General features: G+C 36.2%; 2 pseudogenes; both read right to left on the bottom strand.

Moving 5' to 3' along the window:
• Positions 1-12,638: 12,638 nt before the first annotated feature.
• On the bottom strand, positions 12,639-16,834 carry LOC132272443 (protein DETOXIFICATION 16-like; annotated as a pseudogene).
• Positions 16,835-19,551: 2,717 nt separating this feature from the next.
• LOC132275617 (small nucleolar RNA R71) lies at positions 19,552-19,650 on the bottom strand (annotated as a pseudogene).
• Between the last annotated feature and the right edge of the window lie 6,978 nt (positions 19,651-26,628).

The raw sequence follows: 26,628 nt of genomic DNA, 5'->3' as shown, positions 1-26,628 counted from the left end.
CCAATGTCATGCATGAATGTCTCATATATTTCAATGTTGTGTAATTAGAGAAATTCATGCTCACAAAGTTAATATTCAACAATATACATGCTTTGCAACAAAAGAAAAATTCTAAAATATATTTCATACTTTCTAATCACAAAATTTAGCACTAAAGACACAATGGGCATAAATTCTCATCAATTAAGCATGCTTCACTTTCAAATACCAAATAACACACAATCACATATTTTATATACAACATTTAAACAACTTTACAAGGAATTTATACAAATTGAGCATGCTATAACACAAATTAAGGAGGATAATTCACAAAAATAAAGAAAATTTGAATTAGAAACCCCTACCTCACTTAGATGCAAAAACCCCCAAAATGAGCCCAAAATTCGAAATTCAAAGGTTGGCCAAAATGGTGAATTGCTCCTATCAAAGTGAAGTACAACGAGCTCTTCGATTTGCCGCAAACGGCACTAACAAATTCTCAAAATTAAGGGAGTAATCAAGGATTGAAATTCATGAAGAAAGAAAAAGAAAAATAAGAAAAAAAAAGGAAGAGAGAACTTTACGGGAGAGAGAAAAAAGTGAGGCCAAATATGGCCTCTTAGCCACTAAATCAAATAAGTGGTGGGTCCCACCACTTAAAAAAATCTTCCACCTTTTTGCAATATAATAATAATAATAATAATAATAATAATAATAATAAAACATAAACATTACAGTAAACAAGTATAATCTCGTCCATGTTTCATTCTGGACGGAACCAGCTTTGGTTCAGATTCGGACTCAGTTGATTATTTTGGCGAACCCAATCTCTCACAATTTGGGGGTTTCGCCAAGAAAGATGTTGCAGAGATTTTACCTAAAAATAAATAAATTGTTGCAGAGGTATCCGATTCTTAAATAGTTATGGTGTGAATGTGAATGGTGAAGAAGGAGGACTGAACATTTGGGTTTGACTGAATTTGGTGTTCACCGAATTTAATAGAGGACTGAATAATGACCCAATTCAAAATATGGTCCAAAAATTTGCCTCAAAAAATCATTGGACGGTGTTAAGTTAAAATACCTCCATCAGTATAGTTGGGGGGGTTTTCTTGTTAAAAATATTCATAAGGGGTATTTTTTGAAAGTGAGTGATAGTCCAAAGGGGGTTATTTACAATTCGTCCAATATATATATATATATATATATATATATATATATATATATATATATATATATATAATATTTTATATATGCACCAAGCAATGTTTTTAATGACCCGGTCATTTTTATTCCTTTCCTTTTTTCTAAAATTTTTCGGATAAATTTTTTCCGTTTAATTTTCTTTTTCTGAGCTCTGTTTCTCGTCACTAAGTGTCATCTCGAGTGCTTAGAAATGGTTTCTAAGACTCTTTCGTTTGAATTGACAATTTCCTTTAAGGACCGAGTCATTTCCACATTTTTACTTTTCGGACACTATTCACTTTTTGTCCTTTTTCCTATTTCGTCTTTTTCCCTATTCTGTCTTTTCCCCGTTTGTCACTTTGTTGGCAAAACCTCATCTTTCATGCTCAGAGTTGGTTTTTGACTTCACATATTTTCATTCTAAGTGGTTTCCACGAAATACGTATCTTTACTTTTGCAAGAAAGTACTCTGATTGCTCCCGGTGTCCATAGGGGCATGGATGCATAGTTTTTCAGAATCTTTTTCTTTTCTTGGTGTATTTTTCGTAAATATCTTTTGAAGATAATTTATTTCAGGGGTTTTTAAGAAAATATTTTTGGAAGATATTTTCATTCTGAGTCATTAGTGTAGTTTTCACTTTTTAGAAGGGCCATTGTGCAATTAACGAAAGTTATTGGAAAAATACCTCATTTTAAGCCTGGATCCTCATACGAGATTCATTTTCACTTTTTGTCAACTCTTGTACTCATAGAATTTCCTTTGGGTCATTTTTCTCCAGTTTCAGGGTTTTTGGACCCGGTTGCCGCGGAACTTGTTCGGGGCTTATCTCTCTACTCGGGACTCAGTTTTTGATGCCGGTTTTCCATTGTTTATATTTTCTTATTTTGAATTTTTTTCGTTCACGAAATTTTGCTGTTTGAGCGCGTCTGCTCAAATTTCACTTTTCCAGACCCGGCAGGGCCCTTTCGGGTCACTTTTTGAGATTTTCTATAAATAGGGGGGGTCTTAAGTCAAAAAGTTAGATTTCATCATCTTCCTCCCCTCTCTTGGCCGGATTCCATGGCAGCCATGGCTGCCACCTTCTCTTTCGTCCTTTGAACCACTTTTCCTTGGCAAAAAGTCGTCGGCCTTAACGTTTATTGTTCGCTTCGACGTGCTCTACCTTTCCCCCTTATAAGAACCCATTTCTAATCATTTTTTGAGTTTGGGTTTGAAGTCAAGTTGTGATTTTCATAGGGCTTCCTTGGGATTCTTGTTCACTATGTTGTCCCCGACAAAACCCTCCGGTATCGTCGGATTCGGAACACTTTTCTTTCGGTGGGCTTTTGAGATTTTCATCTCAAATTGAGGTAGGGGGTGTTTAAATTTATTTTTCTTGATGTATTGCATGCTATGGATGCTTATACAACTTGTTTTCTTGCTTTGATATCAAATTTAGAGATTTTATTATTTATTTTTCTTGTATGAGATTTGATTTTCCCGGTTCGTTATTACTTGTTTTAAACTTGTGACATGATAGAATATCACCCCTTGACATATTCATTGACATATATTAAATTGAGGGTATTTGAATAAGTATTAAAGTTTTTATTTAATATTTATCTTGAATAAATGTTCAATTCATGTGGCCTTAACTAGCTTGAAATCAATATGTGTTAGCATATTATATTAGGCCCTAGCATGCTCTTCAACATAGGTGAATTTGAGAGTAATCGGAGATATTTTGAAATCTACAAATATTTAATTAATTTGATTAATTAAATTATTCCATGTGCACTATTCACTCCATTGAAATTCTGACTTGATTTTATTGATGTCCATGCCATGCATTCACATATATTAAATCTAGAATATTTGATTAGGTTTTGAAACCTTTCATTTATTATTATTATTATTATTATTTTGTATTAAGGTTTAGTACTCATGGCCGTATCTTACATAAAATTCACTTGTATCATGTTTTTAAAACAAGTCTTGACATGTAGTATAACATATATTAAATTGAGGTCATTTGAATGAATTTTAAAATCTAAAGATTTTAATTAAAAGAATTAATTAAAATCCATTCAATGGTTCTATGCACTTGATTAAATTTCTAATTTTGTGTTCATGATTTCCTTGACAAGTTTCTTCATGTGTATCAACTTGAGAATAATAGGATAAGTTTTGAAACTTATATTTAATTATTTTCTTTGTATGGAACTTAATTCACATGATTGTGTCTTGTATGGAATGAATTTGTACCTTGATATAGGACTTGTCCTTGACATGATCCTTGACATGCTTTGTTCGTAGAACATTTGGACTTGCCTTGTAATCTTGATAATTTAATCCCTTACGTAGATTAAATTTCCATCTATGCTTCTATCGAGTTAACTATGCCTTGATATTGAATTCTTGTAAAATTCATGAATTGGATTTGTATTTTATGTGGCTTTTAGCTTTTCATCATGTATCTTATACTTGTGGTATACATTTACTTCAATAGGTTCCATATGTTTTATATCTTGGTTTTAATCTATATAGATGCACTCTATGATTCCTTGACATTGTACATGCCATCATAGTTGGGAACTTAGGGCATGACTTGTGTGTTCCAAAATCTTGGTTGTGCATGAAACGTGGTTAATGTATTTTTTGTATTTTAATACTATCTTGATTTGCACAACTTGTTGATTTTGGGCCTTGTGATATCAATCAAGAATTGGCATGGCTAGGACTTGGTTTTAGTACGGGGGAATGTCCCCCTACACTATAGTGCGCACTAGGGGAAAGGTACCCATGGGTTAGTAGTCCTAAAGTGATCTCAAGAGTACGGTTTTAATCCGAGCGATATCCGAGTTTCTACATTGGTTGATTTCACTCTTTAAATTTCAAGTTGCTATTCCTTAAAGATTTAACACTTGTCGTGTTATGTGAAATGCTCCAATCTTGTTAATTGCATAAATAATGTGCCTTGTCCTTGACTTCGTGTATTTTTTCTATCATATTAATTGGAATGCTCCAATCATGTTAACTGCATTGATAATGTAATCATTGTTAGCTTGTACCCGAGTATACTTCTTGTTATGTTAATTGGTATGTTCCAATCATGTTAAACTACATTGATAATGTAATTTTCGTAATTCATATTCAAGTATCCTTCTCGCCGTGTGAATTGAATTATTCCAATCATGTTAACTGCATTGATAATGTGATCCTCGTATTCTAGCATCCTTCTGTCGTGTTGTGTGGATTATTCCAAACCTTGCTTAATTGTATTGATAGTGCAGTTCATTTTAATCTATGTTCAAGTATCCTTCTGGTCGTGTTCTTTGGATGATCCCAACCTTGATTCGTTTCATATATGTATATATATCATGATTCTTATTGATTATACTCTAAGGTAGCTTAGAATGATCCCTGAGTCTAATTTTGACATAGATGCTAGGTGGCATGATCCCTTTTGAACTATTTCGTGTTAATCTAAAAATCTGAAAGAAATCCAGTCGATGCATGCTCATTCTCTACGAGAAAACTTGTTTACTCACCCCGAAGTTACTAGGGGATTTGTTCAGGTACAGGATTCAAGACTTGGAGATTTGCTTTTGCCTTGGGTGGTTTGGAGATTTGAAGTTCCCTTTAAAGCATTCTTGTTCACATGCAAGTGTTAGCATGTTTGCGTTTTACCTTTAAAGTTGTAATACTTAGTTAGGTTCAATATGCCATTTTTGCCTTATAACATGTAAAGTGTACTTAGATACACTATTTGTGACATATTTGATATGTATGACATGAGGCCAAGGGCCACAAATTCTAAAGTTTAAGTGTATGTATTTAAACTTCAAGTTTTGCCTTTGAAATGCATTTTTTTCAACTTTGGAGGTTTGGCATGTCAAATCTTGTAAAGGGAATGTAATGAGGCCGTAGGCCACTGTAGCATGTTTAAAATGTTATATTACACTTGCGTGCATGTCCATATCATTACACATTAGCATACACTGCCAATTGAACATGCCATGGCGGATTCAAATAAGACTTAGGAACTTTTCTTCGTTTTTGTGCATAACAGGTTCATATGCACTTTTTTAAGCCATTTCGGTAAACCGAAATGCCAGTTCGATTGACTGATTCCCTTTTTAAGTTCATTTGAACAGTAATATCACGAATTCCAGTAGCTATTTTGATGTTTTGGCCCAATTCGGTCGACCGGTGGCTTGGTTCGGTCAACCGATGCTCTTGTGGTTTTAGTTGCACAGTAAAAAGTCCAATTCTAGTAGCTTTTTTTCATCTCGAGCCACAAACTGGTCGACTGGTTTGTCATTTCGGTCGATCGAAATGAAGGCTCAATTCTTCTCTTTTTCTTGGCTTACTTCGGCCGACCAAAGCTCTATTTTGGTCAACAGAAATGGAGCTGCCTTGTGGGTCTTGTTTGGTTTGTTGCCTAGATAGGTTAACCTTGTTTCATTCATTCCCACTTGGCCTTGTTGGTCTTGTTTAAGCCATTTAATGGCCTACGTGGTCTAGTTTGGGCTAGATCTCGTTCCTTCGGTTGTCATTGGTGCCATAGTGTCCCATTTAACCTTTTTATCCTAATTTCCACTTTCGGTTATTTCCTTGGGTTCCTTGACTTCATGGAAGGTCACATTTGCGTTTAAGCGATGATCTATATCTCTTAAGACTTTAGTTAATCTTTTGCTTCCGTATTTACTTTCTTTGGGTTCCATGACCTCATGGAAGGTCATCAAAGTGTCTTAGAGGTATATTGTGCCTTGGGAGACCGTTGTCTTGTTTCTTGCTTTCGCATCTGGATCTATTAACGGGTCAACTTTCGGGTCATCACTGACGCACCGGGTTGAATAAAAACCCGGGTTGTTACAGGTGGCATCTGAGCGTTTGGGTTCGAATACCTTGGACGACGGGTTTTAGGCGCATATTATGCTCACGTTGTTATGCTTTGATATGTCATTTGTATCTTGATAACATGTCTTGCTTGATAACATATCTTGTATGATAACATGTTCACATGCTTAGGTGTTTTGAGGCATTTATTATTTGTTAAGCATACTTTATGTGTATATATATACTCCCTGATAACATGGGACCCAGATCATATCTGCGTTGCTCTCATGTTCTAGTATGATATCACGTCTGTGTGCTTATGTTAGCATGACCGTATACGACGTATATCGGCATACCTTACGCATTTTATTCACATGTATTGTCGTACCATGTACTTACGTGCTTCTTGATAACATGTTTTGATTTGACAACATATCTGTTTACTTATATGGCAACTTGTTTTGAAGCTTACCTTGACTATCTTAGCATATGATATATGCCCGTTTACCTTAGCGCATTGTACCTGCTTGTTATCTTAGCGTATAGTATATGCTAATCTATCTGAGTACATTGTATACGCTTGTTCATCTTGACATGATTATATGCAGCATATCGTCATGCTTTATGTTCTTCTCCTGTATACACTGACATGTCATATGTGATTTTACTACTTGTGTGAGTAGATAGTCCGTTGCTTTGTTGCAAACTAGCTGTTTACTTTTATGTTTGGTTTTAGCATTGTCACTTAGGGACTGTCGTATCCCTTTAGTGCATTGTTGTTTTACGAGTTCCTTCCTTGGATAGGAGAAATTCATTCTATAAGGACCCATGTTGGGAACCTGCTTGTCTGTTTTCTTGGTTGGGTGTTTTGAGACCTTAGTATGACGTTGATGCGAGTAAGGCTTATGTGAGCGTAGAATCCCAATCCTTGTCTGGTGAAGTGAGACGCGGGCCAGGGTGGCATCATTTCATTTCCTTTTCCTTCGTTGCTTCTAGATTTAAGGCCTTAAGCATAGCGGTGCTATGACATTGTTGTTAGAGTTTTGGGATTAGTTACCCCAACTCTCGCAGATGCCTGGTTCCCGCAATACTTTTGGTAATGATCATTTCCGACATTGATGTCATCCGTATCAATAGGTTTTTCAGAGTTGACCTGGTTGGGAAATGTTATGAACTAGTGCCTTATACTGTCATGCTACCTTATTGACGAGTAAGTGTGGCCGGGTTCTGGTTGCTGTTCGTACTGCCTTGTCACTCTCTTCTTTTATCGTGTTTTAACTTTTCGTTATCTTGGGATTCCCTCAGTGGTTAACGTTGAGTTAACGTACCGATTCTTATGACGTGTTGTCTTGGTTCGTGGTTTTGTGTTCCTCTAGTTGATCTTGAGATCTCTAGGGTTGTCTTTCAGCGCATTATGAGCTGTCTATGGTTTGACCTTGTGTCTAGTCCTCGTTCTATTTCTTCTGGTATGTTCCAAATTTCGGGGACGAAATTTCTTTAAGGAGGGTAAGTTGTAATGATCCAGTCATTTTCCTTTCTTTCCTTTTTCTGAAATTTTTTGGATAAATTTTTTCCGTTTAATTTTCTTTTTTTGAGCTCTGTTTTTTGTCATTGAGTGTCATCTCGAGTCCTCGGAAATGGTTTCTGAGACTCTTTCATTTGGATTGACAACTTTCTTTGAGGATTGAGTCATTTCCACATTTTCACTTTTCTGACACTATTCACTTTTTGTCCTTTTCCCTATTTCGTCTTTTTCTCTATTATGTCTTTTCCCTGTTTGTCACTTTGTTGGCAAAACCTCACCTTTCGTACTCGGAGTTGGTTTTTGACTTCACGTATCTTCATTCTAAGTGGTTTCCATGAAATACGTATCTTTAGTTTTGCAAAAAAGTACACTAGTTGCTCCTGGTGTCCATAGGGGCATGGATGCATAGTTTTTCAGAATCTTTTTCTTTTCTTAGGGTGTTTTCGTAAATATCTTTTGAAGATATTTTTTTTAGGGGTTTTTAAGAAAATATTTTTGAAAGATATTTTCATTCTGGGTCATTAGTGTAGTTTTCACTTTTTGGATGGGCAATTGTGCAATTAACAAAAGTTATTGCAAAAATATCTCATTTTGAGCCTAGATCCTCGTACGTGATTCATTTTCACTTTTCTTCGACTCGTGTACTCATAAAATTTCCTTCTGGTCGTTGTTCTCCAGTTTCAGGGCTTCTGGACCCTATTGCCGCTGAACTTGTTTGAGGTATATCTCTACGTTTGGGACTCGATTTTTGACGCCGTTTCTTCCGTTGTTCATATTGTCTCATTTTGAATCTTTTTTATTCATGGAGTTTTGCTGTTTGAGCGCGTCTGCTCAAATTCCACTTTTCCAGACCCGACGGGGCCCCTTTCGGGGCACTTTTTGAGATTTTCTATAAATAGGGGGGGTCTTAAGTCAAAAAGTCAGATTTCATCATATTCCTCCCCTCTCTTGGCCGGATTCCATGGCAGCCATGGTTGCCACATTCTCTCTCCTCCTTTGAACCACTTTTCCTTGGCGAAAAGTCTTCGGCCTTAACGTTTATTGTTCCCCTCGATGTGCTCTACCTTTCCCCCTTATTAGAACCCATTTCTGATCATTTTTTTTATTTTTGGTTTGAAGCCAAGTTGTGATTTTCATTGGGCTTCCTTGGGATTCTTGTTCACCGTGTTGTCCCTAATAAAACCCTCCGGTATCGTCAGATTCGGAGCACTTTTCTTTCGGTGGGCTTTTGAGATTTTCATCTCAAATTGAGGTAGGGGGTGTTATAATTTATTTTTCTTGATGTATTACATGCTATGGATGCTTATACAACTTGTTTACTTGCTTTGATATCAAATCTAGAGATTTTATTATTTATTTTTCTTGTATGAGATTTGATTCTCCCGGTTCGTTATAGCTTATTTTAAACTTGTGACATGATAGAATATTACCCCTTGATATGTTCTTTGACATATATTAAATTGAGGGTATTTGAATAAGTATTAAAGTTTTTATTTAATATTTATCTTGAATAAATGTTTAATTCATGCAGTCTTAACTAGCTTGAAATCAATATGTGTTAGCATATTATATTAGGCCCTAGCATGCTCTTCAACATAGGTGAATTTAAGAGTAATCGGAGATGTTTCGAAATCTAGAAATATTTAATTAATTTGATTAATTAAATTATTCCATGTGCACTATTCACTCCATTGGAATTCCGACCTGATTTTATTGATGTTCATGCCATGTACTTTCACATATATTAAATCTAGAATATTTGATTAGGTTTTGAAACCTTTCATTTATTTTATTATTATTTTTATTTTTTGTATGAAGGTGTAGTACTCACGGCCGTATCTTGCATAGAATTCACTTGTATCATGTTTTTAAAACAAGTTTAAACATGTTGTATAACATATATTAAATTGAGGTCATTTGAATGAATTTCAAAATTTAGAGATTTTAATTAAAAGAATTAATTAAAATCCATTCAATGGTTCTATGCACTTGATTAAGTTTCTAATTTTGTGTTTATGATTTCCTTGACAAATTCCTTCATGTGTATCAACTTAAGAATAATAGGATAAGTTTTGAAACTTATATTTAATTATTTTCTTTGTATGGAACTTAATTCACATGGTTGTGTCTTGTATGGAATGAACTTGTAACTTGATATAGGACTTGTCCTTGACATGATCCTTGACATGCCTTGTTCGTAGAACATTTCGACTTGCCTTATAATCTTGATAATTTAATCCCTTACATGGATTAAATTTCCATCTATGCTTCTATCGAGTTAACTATGCCTTGATATTGAATTCTTGTTAAATTCATGAATTGGATTTGTATTTTATATGGCTTTTAGCTTTTCATCATGTATCTTATACTTGAGGTATATTTACTTCAATAGGTTCCATGTGCTTTATATCTTGGTTTTAATCTATATAGATGCACTCTATGATTCCTTGACATTGCACATGCCATCATAGTTGGGAACTTTGGGCATGACTTATGTGTTCCAAAATCTTGGTTGTACATAAAACGTGGTTAATGCATTTCTTGTATTTTGATACTATCTTGATTTGCACAACTTGTTGATTTTGGGCCTTGGAATATCAATCAAGAATTAACATGGCTAGGACTTGGTTCTAGTACGGGGGAATGTTCCTCTACACTATAGTGCGCACTAGGGGAAAGGTACCCATGGGTTAGTAGCCCTAAAGTGATCTCAAGAGTACGGTTTTAATCCGGGTGGTATCCGACTTTCCACATTGGTTGATTTCACTCTTTAAATTTCAAGTTGCTATTCCTTGAAGATTTAACACTTGTCGTATTATGTGAAATGCTCCAATCTTGTTAATTGCATAGATATTGTGCCTTGTCCTTGACTTTGTGTATTTTTCCTATCATGTTAATTGGAAGGCTTCAATCATGTTAGCTGCATTGATAATGTAATCATTGTTAGCTTCTTCCCGAGTATACTTCTTGTTATGTTAATTGGTATGTTCCAATCATGTTAAACTACATTGATAATGTAATTCTCGTAATTCATATCCAAGTATCCTTCTCGTCGTGTGAATTCAATTATTCCAATCATGTTAATCGCATTGATAATGTGATCCTCGTACTCTAGCATACTTCTGTTGTGTTGTATGGATTATTCCAAACCTTGCTTAATTGTATTGCTGATGCAATTCATGTTAATCTATGTTCAAGTATCTTTCTTGTCATGTTCTTTGGATTATCCCAACCTTGATTCGTTATATATATGTATATATTCATGATTCTTGTTGATTATACTCTAAGGTAGCTTAGGATAATCCCTGAGTCTAACTTTGACGTAGATGCTAGGTGGCATGATCCCTTTTGAACTTTTTCATGTTAATCTAAAAATTCTGAAAGAAATCCAGTCGATGCATGCTCATTCTCTACAAGTAAACTTGTTTACTCACCTCGAAGTTACTGGGGGATTTGCTTTGGTACAGGATTTAAGACTTGGAGATTTGCTCTTGCCTTGGGTGGTTTGGAGATTTGAAGTTCCCTTTAAAGCATTCTTGTTCACATGCAAGTGTTAGCATGTTTACGTTTTACCTTTAAAGTTGTAATACTTAGTTAGGTTCAATATGCCATTTTTGCCTTATAACATGTAAAGTGTACTTAGATACACTATTTGTGACATATTTGATATGTATGATATAAGGCCAAGGGCCACAAACTCTAAAGTTCAAGTATATGTATTTAAACTTCAAGTTTTGCCTTTGAAATGCATTTTTTTTCAAGTTTGGAGGTTGGCATGTCAAATCTTGTAAACGGAATGTAATGAGGCCATAGGCCATTGTAGCATGTTTAAAATGTCATATTACACTTGCGTGCATGTCCACATCATTACACATTAGCATACAATGCCAATTGAACATGTCATGGGGGATTCAAATTAGACTTAGGGACTTTTCTTCGTTTTTGTGCATAACATGTTCATATGCACTTTTTCGAGCCATTTTGGTTAACCGAAATGCCAGTTCGATCGACCGATTCCCTTTTTAATTTCATTTGAACAATAATATCATGAATTCCAGTAGCCATTTTGATGTTTGGGCCCAGTTTTGTCGACCGGTGGCTTGGTTCGGTTGACTGATGCTCTTGTGGTTTTAGTTGCACAGTAAAAAGTCCAATTCCAGTAGCTTTTTTTCATCTCGAGCCACAAACCGGTCGACCAGTTTGTCATTTCGGTCGACCGAAATGAAGGCTCAATTCTTCTCTTTTTCCTGGCTTACTTCAACCGACCGAAGCTCTATTTCGGTCGACCGAAATGTAGCTGCCTTGTGGGTCTTGTTTGGTTTGTTGCCTAGACAGGTTAACCTTGTTTCATTTGTTCTCACTTGACCTTGTTGGTCTTGTTCAAGCCATTTAATGGCGTACGTGGTCTAGTTTGGACTAGATCTCGTTCCTTCGGTTATCATTGGTGCTATAGGGTCCCATTTAACCTTTTTATCTAAGTTTCCACTTCCGGTTATTTCCTTGGGCTCCGTGATTTCATGGAAGGTCACATTTGCGTCTAAGAGATGATCTATATCTCTTAAGACTTTGGTTTATTCTTTCCTTCCGTATGTACTTTCTTTGGGTTCCATGACCTCATGGAAAGTTATCAAAGTGTCTTAGAGGTATATTGTGCCTTGGAAGACCACCGTCTTGTTTCTTGCTTCCGCATCTAGATCCATTAACGGGTCAACTTACGGGTCATCACTGACGCACCGGGTTGAATAAAAACCCGGATCGTTAGAATGTTGATGAATGATGAATTTCGTATTAATGATATCATGACATTATTATTATTGTGTTAAAAAAAAAAAAAAAAAAAACAGTATTATTATTATTGAATTATGATAGTTATTAATGATATTACCATGACATTAGTAGGCTACTTTCTTTAAGCCCAGTGCTTCCAACATTCATAGTAGATGATAATCAAGAAAGATCATATAACATAAAGTAAGTAATGAGTACCCAGTAATTTTTAGACTCCGAATTCAAGATTTCCTACCATCTCTAATACTCCTCCTGTCTCTGGCCTCAAAGTGCTGATTTTTCACCATTATAATGTGGCTACTTTCAAGCTTCATGACACTACTACTTCCACAGGGATCATTCGTGGCTTTTTTTTGCCTGAAAAGAAGTATAGGGGATCGAAATGAGTTTGAAAAAGATCGAAACAGAAGATCGGGGGAGATTGAAGTACGTTGATAAGGACATAATGTTTACCTCTAGTTCCCATTTAGTCCGTGCTGTAATGGTAAGAAGAGATAACACTTGCACAACAAGTGCACATACAATCCCCAACCAAAGGCCCTACAAGAAACAATTTCAGTAGGAGAATTACATAAAAAAAGGGAAAAAAAAAATCATTTGATCGAAATGAAGTGAAGATTAAAAGTAATAGATGCCACTGAAACAGAGAAACACAAGAAATTACCTTTCCTCAAATTTGGAAAACAAAAGCTAACAGAATAACAGAAGGAATGCCCACAAAATAATATGACCCGAGATTGACAAAAGCACCGATATTCTACTAACCACGTCCCCTAACAACACCTAAACGTTAACAAAAACAGTTACATTTGACTTCAACTTGAAAGCCAAATTGACCAGATTGATAAAAGTTATTTAGAGATTCCGTTTGATCCTGTATAAATCATATCCTCTTAGTTAGGTAATCAGAGTGATTCAGTATAAGAAGCTACAAAAGAATTTCTCAATATGCTAATGGACTCCATAAATACATGGTAAACTCTTTTTCAAAATTCTGTAAACATCATTTCTCCTCCTAGGCATCCAACAAATTATGCTGAATAGAATGAGAAGCAGCACCTGAATCACCTTATACTGTTTCTTTTTGTAACCATATCTGTATTACTATTTGCCTACAAATAATTTTCACATATAGAAAAAGAAGCTATAAGGTACTGTGTTTTTCATTTGATCAAGTGTCTACTAAAGCTAATGTATATGATATTTTAAATGTAGAACAGACCTGAAAGAACACATTGGAGTCCATCAATGAAGTTGGATGTGGCAAGAATTGGCATCATGATGGCTACATATCTGACCACTTCTTTTTCGTTGCTATAAGCATAGCCCCAGATGTTACGTATCAATATAAGGACTGATCCAACCAAAATGCCCTCGGTAATAGCCATGACGAAGACAACACACGCTGCCAAACGTGTAGCTTGAGGATGCCCGGCCCCTAACTCATTTGAGACTCTTGTGCTATATAGGAAAAGATAATTGCATTAGAAGATATAAACCCAAGTCCAAAACTTCGAAAAAAATTAAAATTTTAACTTATGTCCATATACCTCAATTTACACTGGAACAAATTGTGGTTGATAGAAATTTCCAACGTGGAGTTTTGAAATAATTCTAGATCAAAATCCATTGCCAAATTTTTTGAAATGCAAACAAAAATTCAAAACCTTGAAATAAAGAAAAGAGAGAATCACTAAATTCGTTATGGCATAATTGACCTCACAGCACCACTGAGTCCAAAGGGAATCATCTAAACCATTTCAACTGTATTAAGGCTGGGGATACAAACATTAAATTAGCAATTAACAAAAGCATAGAGTATGTCCAAAAATAACTTTTCTCAATTGAGTATTCGAATAGTTCAAGGAAAATGTATGGATAACGATCAGCATGATAAGATGCTTACGTGCCATACAATTACTAAGAAAACAATTAAAATAGAAGAAACTGAAACTAAAAGCAATTGTTCCATTGTAATTATTGCTCTAAATTTCAATTTTCTTCTTTGTCTTTTCTAGTATTTGTAATGAAATGGGCCATGAAGAAGTAGAAACTTACCAGACCATGACAGCTGAAGGGACTGCAAGTTTGAGAAAAATGAGGATATTGTGCAGGGCCTCTTTTCAAAAGCCAGTCCAAGTTTTTGCACACGAAGGAGAGAACTTGACATAAAGTGCCAATAACAACACATTGATCTAATAAGAGATGGCATTTGCCAAGGCAGCTCCTATGTTACCGAGGCCAGATTTGAACACCAGGACCCAACATACAAGGATGTGGAGTAAAGTTGTAATTTCGGAGCTTAGTGTCATTGGAAAGAAGATGTTTTGGGTTTGTAAGAACCATACAAGACATTGAAGAAGGTGATAAGCGCTGAAAAGTGCACATTTAAACCCCTTAATCTTGAATGTTCTATGACCTTATTTTATCTTATTTTCTCATTTTAGTCTAATTTCATATTATTTCCCTTTTCAAGCACTTATCCCCAAAATAAGTCAATTCAGCTAAATTAGAGCATTAAAAGAAGCAATCTAAAACCTAGTGGAAGGAAAGAGCAAAGTAGAAACAAAGTGGTGAAAAAGTCCTCTACGATCGATTGGACCAAGCTATGATTGATCACACTATGATCATTTTAACCCTACCATGATGGATCGAGCCTTTGCCCTTATCCTCAAGAAAATTTCCTAATCAATCGATCCAACCTTTCCTCCGATCAATCAACTTATCCTCACCAACCACTTTTGTCCTTTTCCCAAAATATCTCAGCCTTGTCCTTATCCAAAAAGTGAGCCACCATGGTTCGATCGATTAGAGCAACCATGTGATCGATTGAACTGCCTCAAATTGCGTAAAAAATAGATTTCAAGCCAAATTAAAGGTGTGCTCATGGTGCAATCATTTGGAGGTCCTAGTGCACGAGGTCTGACCATCGGGTGTGACATTTGAGCTACCTATATAAGGATTTTGGCTATTTTTACTAAAAAAGAGGTTAGTTAGAGAGAGGGAATTGGCTAGAGATTAGAGAGAGAAACATATAATTGGGGAAAGTTCTTCCACTCATCAAGGGTTTCTACTAAGAACACAAGAAGAGGAGGATGAATTCTACCATGGAAATAGCCCTTGAGGGTTGAATAACAACATCAATGAGTGGTTAAACCATTCTCTTGGGGCTAGAGATAGCCCTAAGCATGCCTCCTAGACTTTGATGTTTTGTAATTAATGGGGATTTGTGTTGTAATTCTTGTCTTGACCTCTTATTTATATAAATCATGTTTCTACATGATTTGTGTAGTTTAATACTTCCAATTGATCATTTAATTCTATCCATATGTCTATGTATGCTAAAATGAATGTTCATGTGTTTATCTCTAGATTTTGTGACATTGATACATGTCTATGTGTATTGATATTATGAATCTAGTGATGGTTAAAGCATGGTGCTTCAATGGATTACTTTTGTGGTTTATTTAATGGTTCATACTTATTTCTTAATGGATTGTGCCACACACTTAGTTTAATTAGCTTAATTTTCATGTTATTAGCTTAGTTGTAGTGTAATTGTCTTACTTTCTTAGATAGGTGGACAATCCATTCTTGTTGTTTGATGTTCCATGCTTATGAATGCAAGTGGTATATGTTGTGTGCTTTTATATACCACTTGTAAATTAATCACTCGCACTAGTACGAATCCTTATAGAATAGCACTATAAAGAGGGTGTCGAATCCATAGGGAGATGAGTTATTATATTTTGCTTTTAACTAATTTTTATTAGTTTATAGGTAACTGATTGAATTGATTGATTGGTTGTCACGATTATAAACTGAAAGTAAACTTAAATTAAACTAGAGTGATCAGATAGAGAGATCTTAGGGTTTTGACTTCACCACAATCTTCGTAACTATGGTTAACTGTTTCAACTCTGGGGATTTAATCACATTATATTTCAAATGAATTGAACTCAATAACATTCGTTCAATTCGGGTTTTAAACAAAGATGTTTTATAAATTGCAGTTAACTATAATCTATTTGCGGTTAGTATGGACTATCCACCTACCTACTCTAACTATTTTAACTACTTTGTAAACAATCCATCTTTCCTAAGCATAGATTATGAAAACATTCTTTTACAAAAACATTATACCACCATTACATGACCTCTGTTCTTATGTCCGGCAGGGCTCGGCCAGATACCGTCCAATAAGAATGGGTTGAGAATAGAAAACGAACAGTTATATCTAAGACAAGGTAATAACAATTCGAAAACTATTTAAAACATTAAATCCAATTAAGTTGTCTCAATTACTCATAGTCATGTAATCAAAAACATAATATATACTAAAAATATCCCAGAGTTAATACAATCAAACCATAGTACTAGATTGGGTTACATTAGTGCCCTAAAAGAAGAATTAGCTACTCATGACGATGTCGAATATCATCTATGTTGCAGTCGTCTCCATCGTCATGGATGACACTTCTCTTCTCATGATCTTTACCTTCTAAGGTTATGGAAATCCTAAAAGCCACCATAGTATCAACCTTCTGAATAACACAAGAAAAAGGACTTGGAATTTTAAACCTCTTCTACCAAGGCCTGTGCCTTATTTTATAGAATAAAATAAAGATCTGGTGGGCTTTTAGGTCTTCTAGCCCATCTGGAGTGAAATACGACTTGAAAATGAATAATCCCATAACTTGAAATCTAATCTGCCATGGAAGGCTCGAGCTTTAGGAAGTAGAGCTTGAGCTTTGAGGTTCGGGCTCGAGCTTTGGGAACAAGGCTCGAGCTTCTCTAGATTAATGCTTGAGCTTCAAGGAATGGTGCTCAATCTTCACTTTGACACTTAGCCAAATTTCTTCAACTATTTTTCGAAACGTCTTTTCCTTCAACACTTAGAATATTTTTGGAATTCATCTCTTTTAACAATACTCGATCCAAGCTTCATGGGCTCGAGCATTAGGTAACAGGCTCGAGCTTTAGGTATTCAAGGCTCGAACTTTGAATGATGGTGCTCGATCCTTGAGGTTTGGCACGAGGCCTTAGGAGCTTGGTTCTTCCATTAAATCGACTCTTCAAATTCCGACGCCTTGTGCTCGAGCTTGAGGGCCAAGGCTCGAGCACCTTAAGGAAAGGCTCGAGCACCCTTTGTTAAGGCTTGAGCTCTGAAGGTACAAGGCTCGAGCTTCAATGCCTTGTTGACTTTTCTTCTTTTCTTCTTGCAAGGTTCGAACCTCAGGACTTAGGCTCGCGCTCTGGTTCTTGAACTCTTCCAAACTTCACCATTTAAGCTCTCGGCTTACTCTAGATGACCGGCAACGACTTTGTAAGCTTCAATATCATCATAAAGTCCCAGTTTTAACGATTTCTCTGGGAAAGTACCTATAAACACACATTAAACATAAATCAGTCTAATTATGGATAGAAGTATCACTTTAGGCCTTAACATACGTATATTTAGGGGCTTAAATATGCAATATTTAGCGTTCATCAGTATATTTCTCTAATTTATTAAGTGTGTATTAATTGTGGACTTATGGAAGGGTTAATGGCTTGATTTGATATGTTGTGTTTTTCACTAAATTGACTAGACAATGTATGCTTACTTAGCCATCCATCTTTAATATTTCAATTAATGGCACACACTTTCATTTATAACACATAGTCCCCCTAATCTATCAAATATTGAATGTTTAGGAAGGCAATGCTTAGTGGTGAACTCTATGTCCCACGACTCCTCTCTCATCTTCTCTACACCTCATTTGTTTTAGTTGTTTTACATTGTATTACTTTAGTTTAAATTGTAGTATAATTCAACCAACAAACTCCCTTTTGATCATTCGACCTAGTAATCCAACATTGATTCCAAAACACGCTTCATTTCCCTTGGGATGATCCCTACTCGCTCTTACTACGTTATTAGTTAGTAGTGGTAGTGACATTCTATAAATTTAAACTTAGCCACACTACACCACACTTTTGTGCAGCTAGGTATTGACTACAATAAGTTTTGGTGCCGTTGCCAGGGATTGATAACGCCGTATTTTGGAACCAATTTGGAATTAGTACTCTTTTGATCTTGTCTTTATTTTATTTTACTTTGGTTACTTATTGTGTTTGTTCTTGATTGACTAGGTACACTGGGCCAAGGGAAGTGAAGCAAGGGAATTCTAAAGCGAAGAAGCAAGCAACCTAAGCTAAGCAAAAACATAAAAAGCTAAAAATAAAAAAAAAAAAATTGCAAAGTAAAACAAGGCAAAGAAAAATTGAAAAATAATTTGAAGTTGCTTAAGGACCCTTTGTGAGCTTTTCTAACTCTCTCTCTAGTTAAATCGTCGGCCCGCATGGTGGCAAGTTTTAATTCCTTAGATAGATCATTGGCCTGCGAAGAGGCAATTTATTTTTCTTGCATATTATTGAAAGCATGGGAGTGTGGGATCAATGTATGTGGAGGTTTGTTGTTAATTAACTTGTTGTGGAGGAGAAGTGCTTGTTACTTGCTAGTTGTTGTTTGTTTTGATTGTGTATGCATGGTCGTAGGTCATTGAATCCTACGTTTGTCCTATTAAATTTGAATCTTAAGTCCGTTGTTCGTAATCCTAGGGGAAGGGGTAATTCTAGTAACTCCATTTCATCAATGGAGGAACATAATGAGGACCATGTGGAGGACCTTGGTCACATCGACCAACAAAGCATTCTTCACCCTAATATGCATCAACATCATGATAACATACAAGTACCATTAAGCATGCCAAGACCTTTCATTCCACAATAATAAGGCCAAGTTCCAATGGGAATGCCTTAGCCAATTTTTGTTCCACCTCCACCTCCCATTTTTAAGCAAATCATGGTGCTCGTGTAGAGCCACCAGTTGTGAATCCTCCTATTGCTTTAAGAGACCATTATGTGCCCAATAAGTATAATGCACCAACATACATTCAACTCCCTCATTTAGAGCACACCATTATGAGATTAAACCACAAACAATTCAAATGCTTCCCAATTACCATGGGCTACCAAGTGAAGAACCTTATAAGCATTTGGATGAGTTTCTTGAAGTGTGTTCCACCGTGAAATACATGGACATGCCAGAAGAAGTTTTAAGGCTTAAACTCTTCCATTTCACCCTTAAAGATAAAGTAAAATATTGGTTCAACAATTTGAGGCCTTTTTCGATAACTTCTTGGGTAGAGATGCAACAAGAGTTCTTGAAAAAGTATTATCCGGTGTCAAAGACCAATTCAATGAGAACTTTAATTCGTATATTCTCACAAGAGGATGGGGAATTGTTTCATGAGGCATGGGAGCAATTGAATGATTTGCTTAGGAAATGTCCACACCATAACATCCCTAAATGACAATTAGTTCAATTGTTCTTTGAAAGTTTATTGGATAATTATAAAGGAATGGTTGATGCTTCTATAGGTGGTTCTTATCTTGATAGGCATCAAGATGATGTATGGCGCTTATATGAGAGCATGAGTGAGAATTCAATGCATCGATCTTTATCATCTAAAAATGGTAGAAATATAAGTGGAAGGAAAAACGTTGATTTATATCAAGTTAACCATTCTAATGATATAGTCACCGAAGTGAAGTCCTTATCCCAAAGGTTTGATCAATTTTTTATTAACTAAAATTCGGTGAACCAAGTGTCTTCCTCCCCTAATCATACTCATCATCCTTCTAATGAATCATGCATGACTTGTTCTAGTGTTTTACATTCTACTTCCAATTGTCCTCATGGACATGCGCAGAGTGAACACCATTAACAAGTGAATGCCGCTTTTGTTAACCAAGAGAATAATCCCTATGGCACTCACTATAATGCCGGGTGGAGGAACCATCCAAACTTCTCTTGGAAAACCAAGGGGAAGGTTCAAACCCTCCCCAAAGTGGTTTCCAAAGTAAGTATGTTTCGCCTCCTTTGCAAGGCCAAGGTTCCCAAGGTTATCGTTCATCTTACCAAACACCAAATGGGAATCAATTTTCAAACTCTTATTTTCCAAACCAATCTTCATATTCCTAAGAAAATTCAAGGAGTCCCTCATTTAAAGAGAAAGTTTTAACTGCTTTGGGTACTTTGGAGGCAAATATCCAATTGCTTCATTCTCATTCCTAATCGATTGCAAACCTTAAAACCCAAGTCGAGCAAATAGCTAGTACATTGAATGCTAGGGAAAAAGGGAAAATGCCTTTGAATCCACCACCTAAGCAACAATTTGTTGTGGCCATGTGAATGCGGTGACCACTTTGAGAAGTGGAAGAGTTGTTGACAACCAAGTTGGTGTTTCCAATTATGAGAGTGAACTAGTGCAACCCAAAGTTAACTCCCGTCCCGTCTCACGTCATATTCTTCCTTCATTGAATGTGAAAGAATCCAATGTTGAAAATGTTGCAAAGAATGATTTTGAAAAAGCTTTTGAGCCTAAAGCTCCATTTCTGGATGCTTTAAAAGCATCCATGATGAGCGCTGAATATATGCATATTCGAGCCCCTAAATACATATCTGTTAAGGCCTAAAGTGATACTTCTATCCATAGTTAGACTAATTTATGTTTAATGTGTGTTTGTAGGTACTTTCCCAGAGAAATGGTTAAAATCAAGACTTTATGATGATATTGAAGCTTACAGAGTCGTTGCCGGTCATTCAGAGCAAGCTGAGAGCTTAAATGGTGAAGTTTGAAGATATTCAAGCCTTAGAGCTCGAGCCCAAGTTTTAAGGCTCGAGCATTACAACAAATAAAGAAGAAAAGTCAACAAGGCTCAAAAGCTCGAGCCTCGTACCTTTAAGCTCGAGCCTCACCATAAGGGTGCTCGAGCTTTAACCTAGGGTGCTTAAGCTTTGACCCTCAAGCTCGAGCATGAGGTGTCAGAAATTAAAGAGTTGATTTAATTGCAAGGCTATACTCCCAGGTCTTGTACCTCACTTCCAGGATTGATCACCATCTATTCAGGATCGAGCACTAATAACTAAAGCTCGAGTCTAGTGTCCCAAATGCTCGAGCCTCGTACTTAGTACTCGAGCTTGAGAAGCTTGGATCGAGCAATGTTAAAAGAATCCAGTCCCAAAAATATCCTAAGTATTGAAGAAAAAGACGCTTCAGAAAATAGTTGAAGAAAATTGACTAAGAGTCAATATGAAGCTTAAACATCCATTCAGAAAAGCTCGAGCCTTGTTCCTAAAGCTCGAGACTGCACCTTAAAGCTCGAGCCCTGTGTTCCTGAAGCTCGAGCCTTCCATGACATGCCACATTCAAAGTATGGGATTGCTTTCTTTATCAGCCATATCTCATCCCAGTTGGGCCGGAAGACCTAAAAGCCCACAAAATATTCTTTTCTTCTATAAAAGAAGGTGTAAGCCTTGATAGAAGGGGTTCGTAATTTCAATCCCTTTGTCGGTGTTTTCAAAAGGCTAAAATTGTGGTGGTTTTTAAGGTTTCTACAACCTTAAGAGTGAAGATCCTGAGAAGAGAAGTGTCATCCATGACGAAGGAGATAAACTCAACACAGATGCTATCCAGTCTTGTTATGAGTAGCTAAACCCTTTCTTAGGGCACTAATGTAACCTAACCTATTGTTATGGTTTGATTGTTTTAACTTTGGGATTGTTTTAATATACGATTTATTTTCTTGATTATATGACTATGAGCACTTGAGACAACTCAAGTGGTTTTCATGCTTTAATAGATTATAAACTGTTATTCTCTTGTCTTAGATGTAATAGTTTGTTCTCTATTCCCAACCTATCTTGTAGTGCGGTATCTGGTGGAGCCCTGTCGAACACAAGAATAAAGTTCATATAATGGTACTTTAATGTTTCTTACAAAAGAACGTTTTCATAATCTATGCTTAGGAAAGGTGGTTCATTCGTAAAGTAGTTAAAATAGGTAGAGTAGGTAGGCGGATAGTCCACACTAACCGCAGATAGGTTATAGTTAGCTAATATTGTAAAACACCTTTCTTTAAAACCCGAATTGAACGAATGTTATTGAGTTCAATTCTTTTGGAAAATATCATTGTTAAATTCCCAGAGTTAGTATAATTACCCATAATATGACGGTTGTGGTGAAGTCAAAGCCCTAAGTCTTTCTCTCTCTGATCATTTAAATTAGTTTAATTCGTGTTATTTAAATATTGCATTATAATTTTAGTTTGCTAAATCGTGACAACCAACAATTTTTCCAACCAGTTACCTGTAAACCAATAAAACTAAGTTGAAAATTGAGTACAAATCTCATCACTCTGTGGGTTCAACATCCTCTCTATGTAGAACTATCCTACACGATATCATTCGATCGTGAGAGACACATCAATTTTTGGCACCGTTGCCGGGGGTGATTATTTTTTATTTTAGTTTTTACTTAGTTATTTTGGTTTACCAGTCTTCAGACTTTCTGATATCTCATCTTACTTCTTTTTCTTTTCAGGTACAAGTTAGCAGTGAGGGCAAAGACACTTAAGGGAGAAAAAGCTTCGGTTTATTTAACCTTTTTATGAGTTCTTATTGTTTTCTATTGCTTGGAATATTTTATTTTTGCTTCTGTTATGATTAGTGGAACCAGTGCATGTTAACTCGCCATAATCGGACAACACCTTTAGTGCATGATCCTGAAATAGAGAGAACTCTTAGGCAATTAAGAAAGCTTAAAAAACGTCTAAATTCGCTAGGAAGTTCTTCTGATAATATGGTTGAACAACATAATGCACCAGGTAATAATGATAATGCAAATGGAGAACAAGTTCCACCTATTCCTCTACCATAACCACAATTAAGGGACCATTTCATTCCTACCACATATACTTCCCCTTCGTGCTTTGTTTTTCTGGATGCTGAAGCAACCCATTTTGAGATCAAGCCTGCTATGATCCAAATGCTTCCTACTTTCCATGGGTATGCAACAAAGGATCCCTATAAGTATTTAGATGTGTTTTTAGAATTGTGTTCAACTACCAAGTTGAATACTCTTACCAATGATTCATTTAAAATGCGAATTTTCCAATTCTCTCTCAAGGAAAAAGCAAGAACTTGGTTACAGTCCCTTCCAATAAATTCCATATCTACATGGGACATGTTGCAACAGGAGTTCTTGAAGAAATACTACATTGTGGGTAAAACCACACAAATGAGGAGAGAAATCATGGCATTTTCCCAAATCCCGGGAGAACAGCTCCATAGTGCATGGAAGAGATATAATGATCTTTTGCGAAAGTGTCCACACCATGATATTGCTCAATGGCACTTAATACAGATCTTCTATGATAGTCTTACAAACTCATATAGAAATATGGTCGATGCTTCCAGTAATGGAACTTTTCTGCGAAAGAGTCCGGTTGATGCTTGGAAACTGTTTGAGGCCCTAAGTGAAAACCCAGTGTAACATGCTTTAGGTCTAGGTCTTCACCTGGAATGGATAAGGTTGAAAAACTTTATGAGGTAGATAAATCTAGTGAGTTAGCCACTCAAATAGAAGCCTTGAACCGTAGGTTTGATCAAATTTCATCATCTGGCTTTGCTCTTGTTGCTAATCCACAAACTGCCTTACCCAAGGAAGTTTGTTCAATCTGTGTTAATCCAAACCATTTTGCTAACACTTGCCCTATGTTGGGACAATCATCTGAGATCCCCCAGGAGCAAGTGAATGCTACATTATCTAGACTAGCCTATAATCTGTATTCTTCTACATACAATCCTGGCTGGAGAGATCATCCCAATCTGTCATGGCGTAATCCAAATCAAGGAAACACTGCTCCCCAATCTCAAGGGCAATATCAAAATTCATCCAATCTTATGCCACAAAATAATTCTTTCAACCAATCTGGTATTTACCGTCCACCTCAGTTTAGAAATCAACCCACTCAAGCTCCTAATCTTCCACCTCCTCCTAGAAATTCTACATTTGAGGAATAAGTACTTAATACTCTTATTGATCTGGAAGCCAATACCCAACTTCTTAATTCTCATTCTTAAGCCATAGCAAAGCTAGAGGCACAAGTTGGGCAAATCGCGAGTACTTTATCTTGAAAAGAGGATGGAAAGCTGCCTAGTCAGCTAATAGCCAACCCAAAAGGGCAGACTTACATGATTGATGAAACCAATTCCTTAGGTATTCATCATGAGCAAGTTTAGGCTATCACTACATTAAGGAGTGGTCGAGTGGTTAATAACCAAGTTGAAAAAGGACAAGAGGAAAAAGAAAGGCTTAGGATTCCCATAATTCCTATCATTCATAATCCACATCCTAAGGATGTTTCCTCCAGTGCTATTCCACAATCTACAAGAGGAGTTGAAGGTGGAGTCACGTCTTTATCTACTCCTAACCCTGAGACGGCTTATGAGCCAAAAAGCACCTTATCCTATACGTCTCAAGGAACCTTCCCACTTTGGTAAACAAGGGGAGAAAATTCAAGATATAATGGAGGTCTTTAAACAGGTCAAAATCAATCTTCCTCTACTCAATGCTATAAAGCAAACTCCAGCCTACTCTAAATTTCTAAAGGACTTGTATACTCTAAAGATAAAATCCAAAAGCCAAGTTCCTAAGAAAGTTTGTCTCACCAAGCATGTCAGTGCTATTCTTAAGTACAACACTCCTCTAAAGGTTAAAGATCTTAGAGCTCTTACAATTTCTTGCACCATTAAAAACAGTGTGATAGAGCGAGCACTCCTTGACCTTGGAGCAAGTGTTCATCTTATTCCTTACTCGGTGTATGAGAAGTTAGGTTTGGGAGAGTTAAAACCTACGTTAGTTGTTCTACAGCTTGCTGACCGTTCTGTCAGACAACCACGAGGTATTGTTGAAGATGTACTCATAAAAGTGGATAAGTTCTATTTGCCGGTCAAATTTCTAGTTCTTGATACAGAACCAGTCCACGACTCCAAAAAATATATTCTAGTCATTCTTAGGCGACCTTTTCTAGCCACAACAAATGCTTGCATTAACTATAGGACTGGAGCCATGGATTTGTCTTTTGGAAATATGAAATTCAAGTTAAACAATTCAATGCTATTCATCATCCCTACGATGAGAATGAATGCTTCTTCCTTGATGTTATTAATGAGTTGGTTGAGGAATCACTCCCAACTATTTTATCCAAGGATCCTTTTGAAGCTTGTCAGAATCACTTCAACTATGAAGATTTTGATATTGATTCTTCAATAGCTGAAGTGAATTCTTTGCTAGATTCCACTCCTATCACAGATTTTTCTCCATGGAAATCTAGGTTAGAGCCTCTTCCACCACTTTCTAGTACTCCTCCTATTCCGTCTTTAGAGTCTCCACCTAAGCTTAAGCTTAAACCACTACTGTAAAAGCTCAAGTATGCTTTTTTGGGTCTAAATGACACCCTCCCGGTGATCATTGCTTCCAATCTAACAAGTTTCCAAGAAAGTAGTCTTTTAAAAGTTCTTGAGCAAAACAAAGAGGCTATTGGGTGAAGTGTGGCTGATTTGAAAGGAATTAGCCCTATAATTTGCATGTATCAAATTCATTTGGATGAGGATTCCCGAACATCTCAGGAACTCTAGTGAAGATTGAATCCTAATACGAAAGAAGTGGTGTTAAAGGAAGTTGTGAAGTTGCTAGATGTCGGAATAATCTACCCCATCTTAGTTAGCAAGTGGGTAAGTCCTACTCAAGTAGTACCCAAAAAGACAGGTATTACAGTGTTGAGAATTTCGAGGGTGAATTAGTTCCATAGCGTACCACCACTGGATAGCGTGTGTGTATCAATTACCTAAAACTCAACTCCGCTACTAGAAAAGATCATTTTCCACTTCTATTCATTGATCAGATTCTAGAGCAATTGGCTAGCTAGAGCTATTATTACTTTTTAGATGGATATTCTGGCTATAATCAGGTGGCCATTAATCCTAAGGATCAAGAGAAAACTACTTTCACTTATCCATTCAGTATGTTTGCATATAGACGGATGCCTTTCAGATTATGTAATACGCCAGCAATATTCCAGAGGTGTATGATGTCTATCTTTTCAGACATAGTTGAAAAGTTTCTCGAAGTCTTTATGGATGACTTTTATGTTTTCAGGTCTACATTTGAAAACTGTCTTCAAAATCTTTCCCTAATGCTTCAGCATTGTAAGGAAACGAATTTTATTCTTAATTGGGAGAAAAGCCAGTTTATGGTTTAAGAGGGTATTATTTTAGGACATATCATTTCAAAGAGAGGTATTGAAGTTGATAGAGCTAAAGTAGATTTGATCTCTAAATTGCCTCCTCCTACCTCCGTAAGGGGAGTGCAATCATTTCTTGGGCACGCCGGGTTCTATCCACGCTTCATTAAAGATTTTAACAAAATTTCCTATC

This window comes from Cornus florida, unplaced genomic scaffold, assembly GCF_030987335.1.
Source record: "Cornus florida cultivar Cherokee Brave unplaced genomic scaffold, ASM3098733v1 CherokeeBrave_3.0.0_Hap2_Chr09, whole genome shotgun sequence".
NCBI classification, from domain to species: Eukaryota; Viridiplantae; Streptophyta; class Magnoliopsida; order Cornales; family Cornaceae; genus Cornus; species Cornus florida.
The sequence above is the reverse complement of the archived record's forward strand: the minus strand, read 5'-3'. Positions and strand labels throughout refer to the sequence as shown.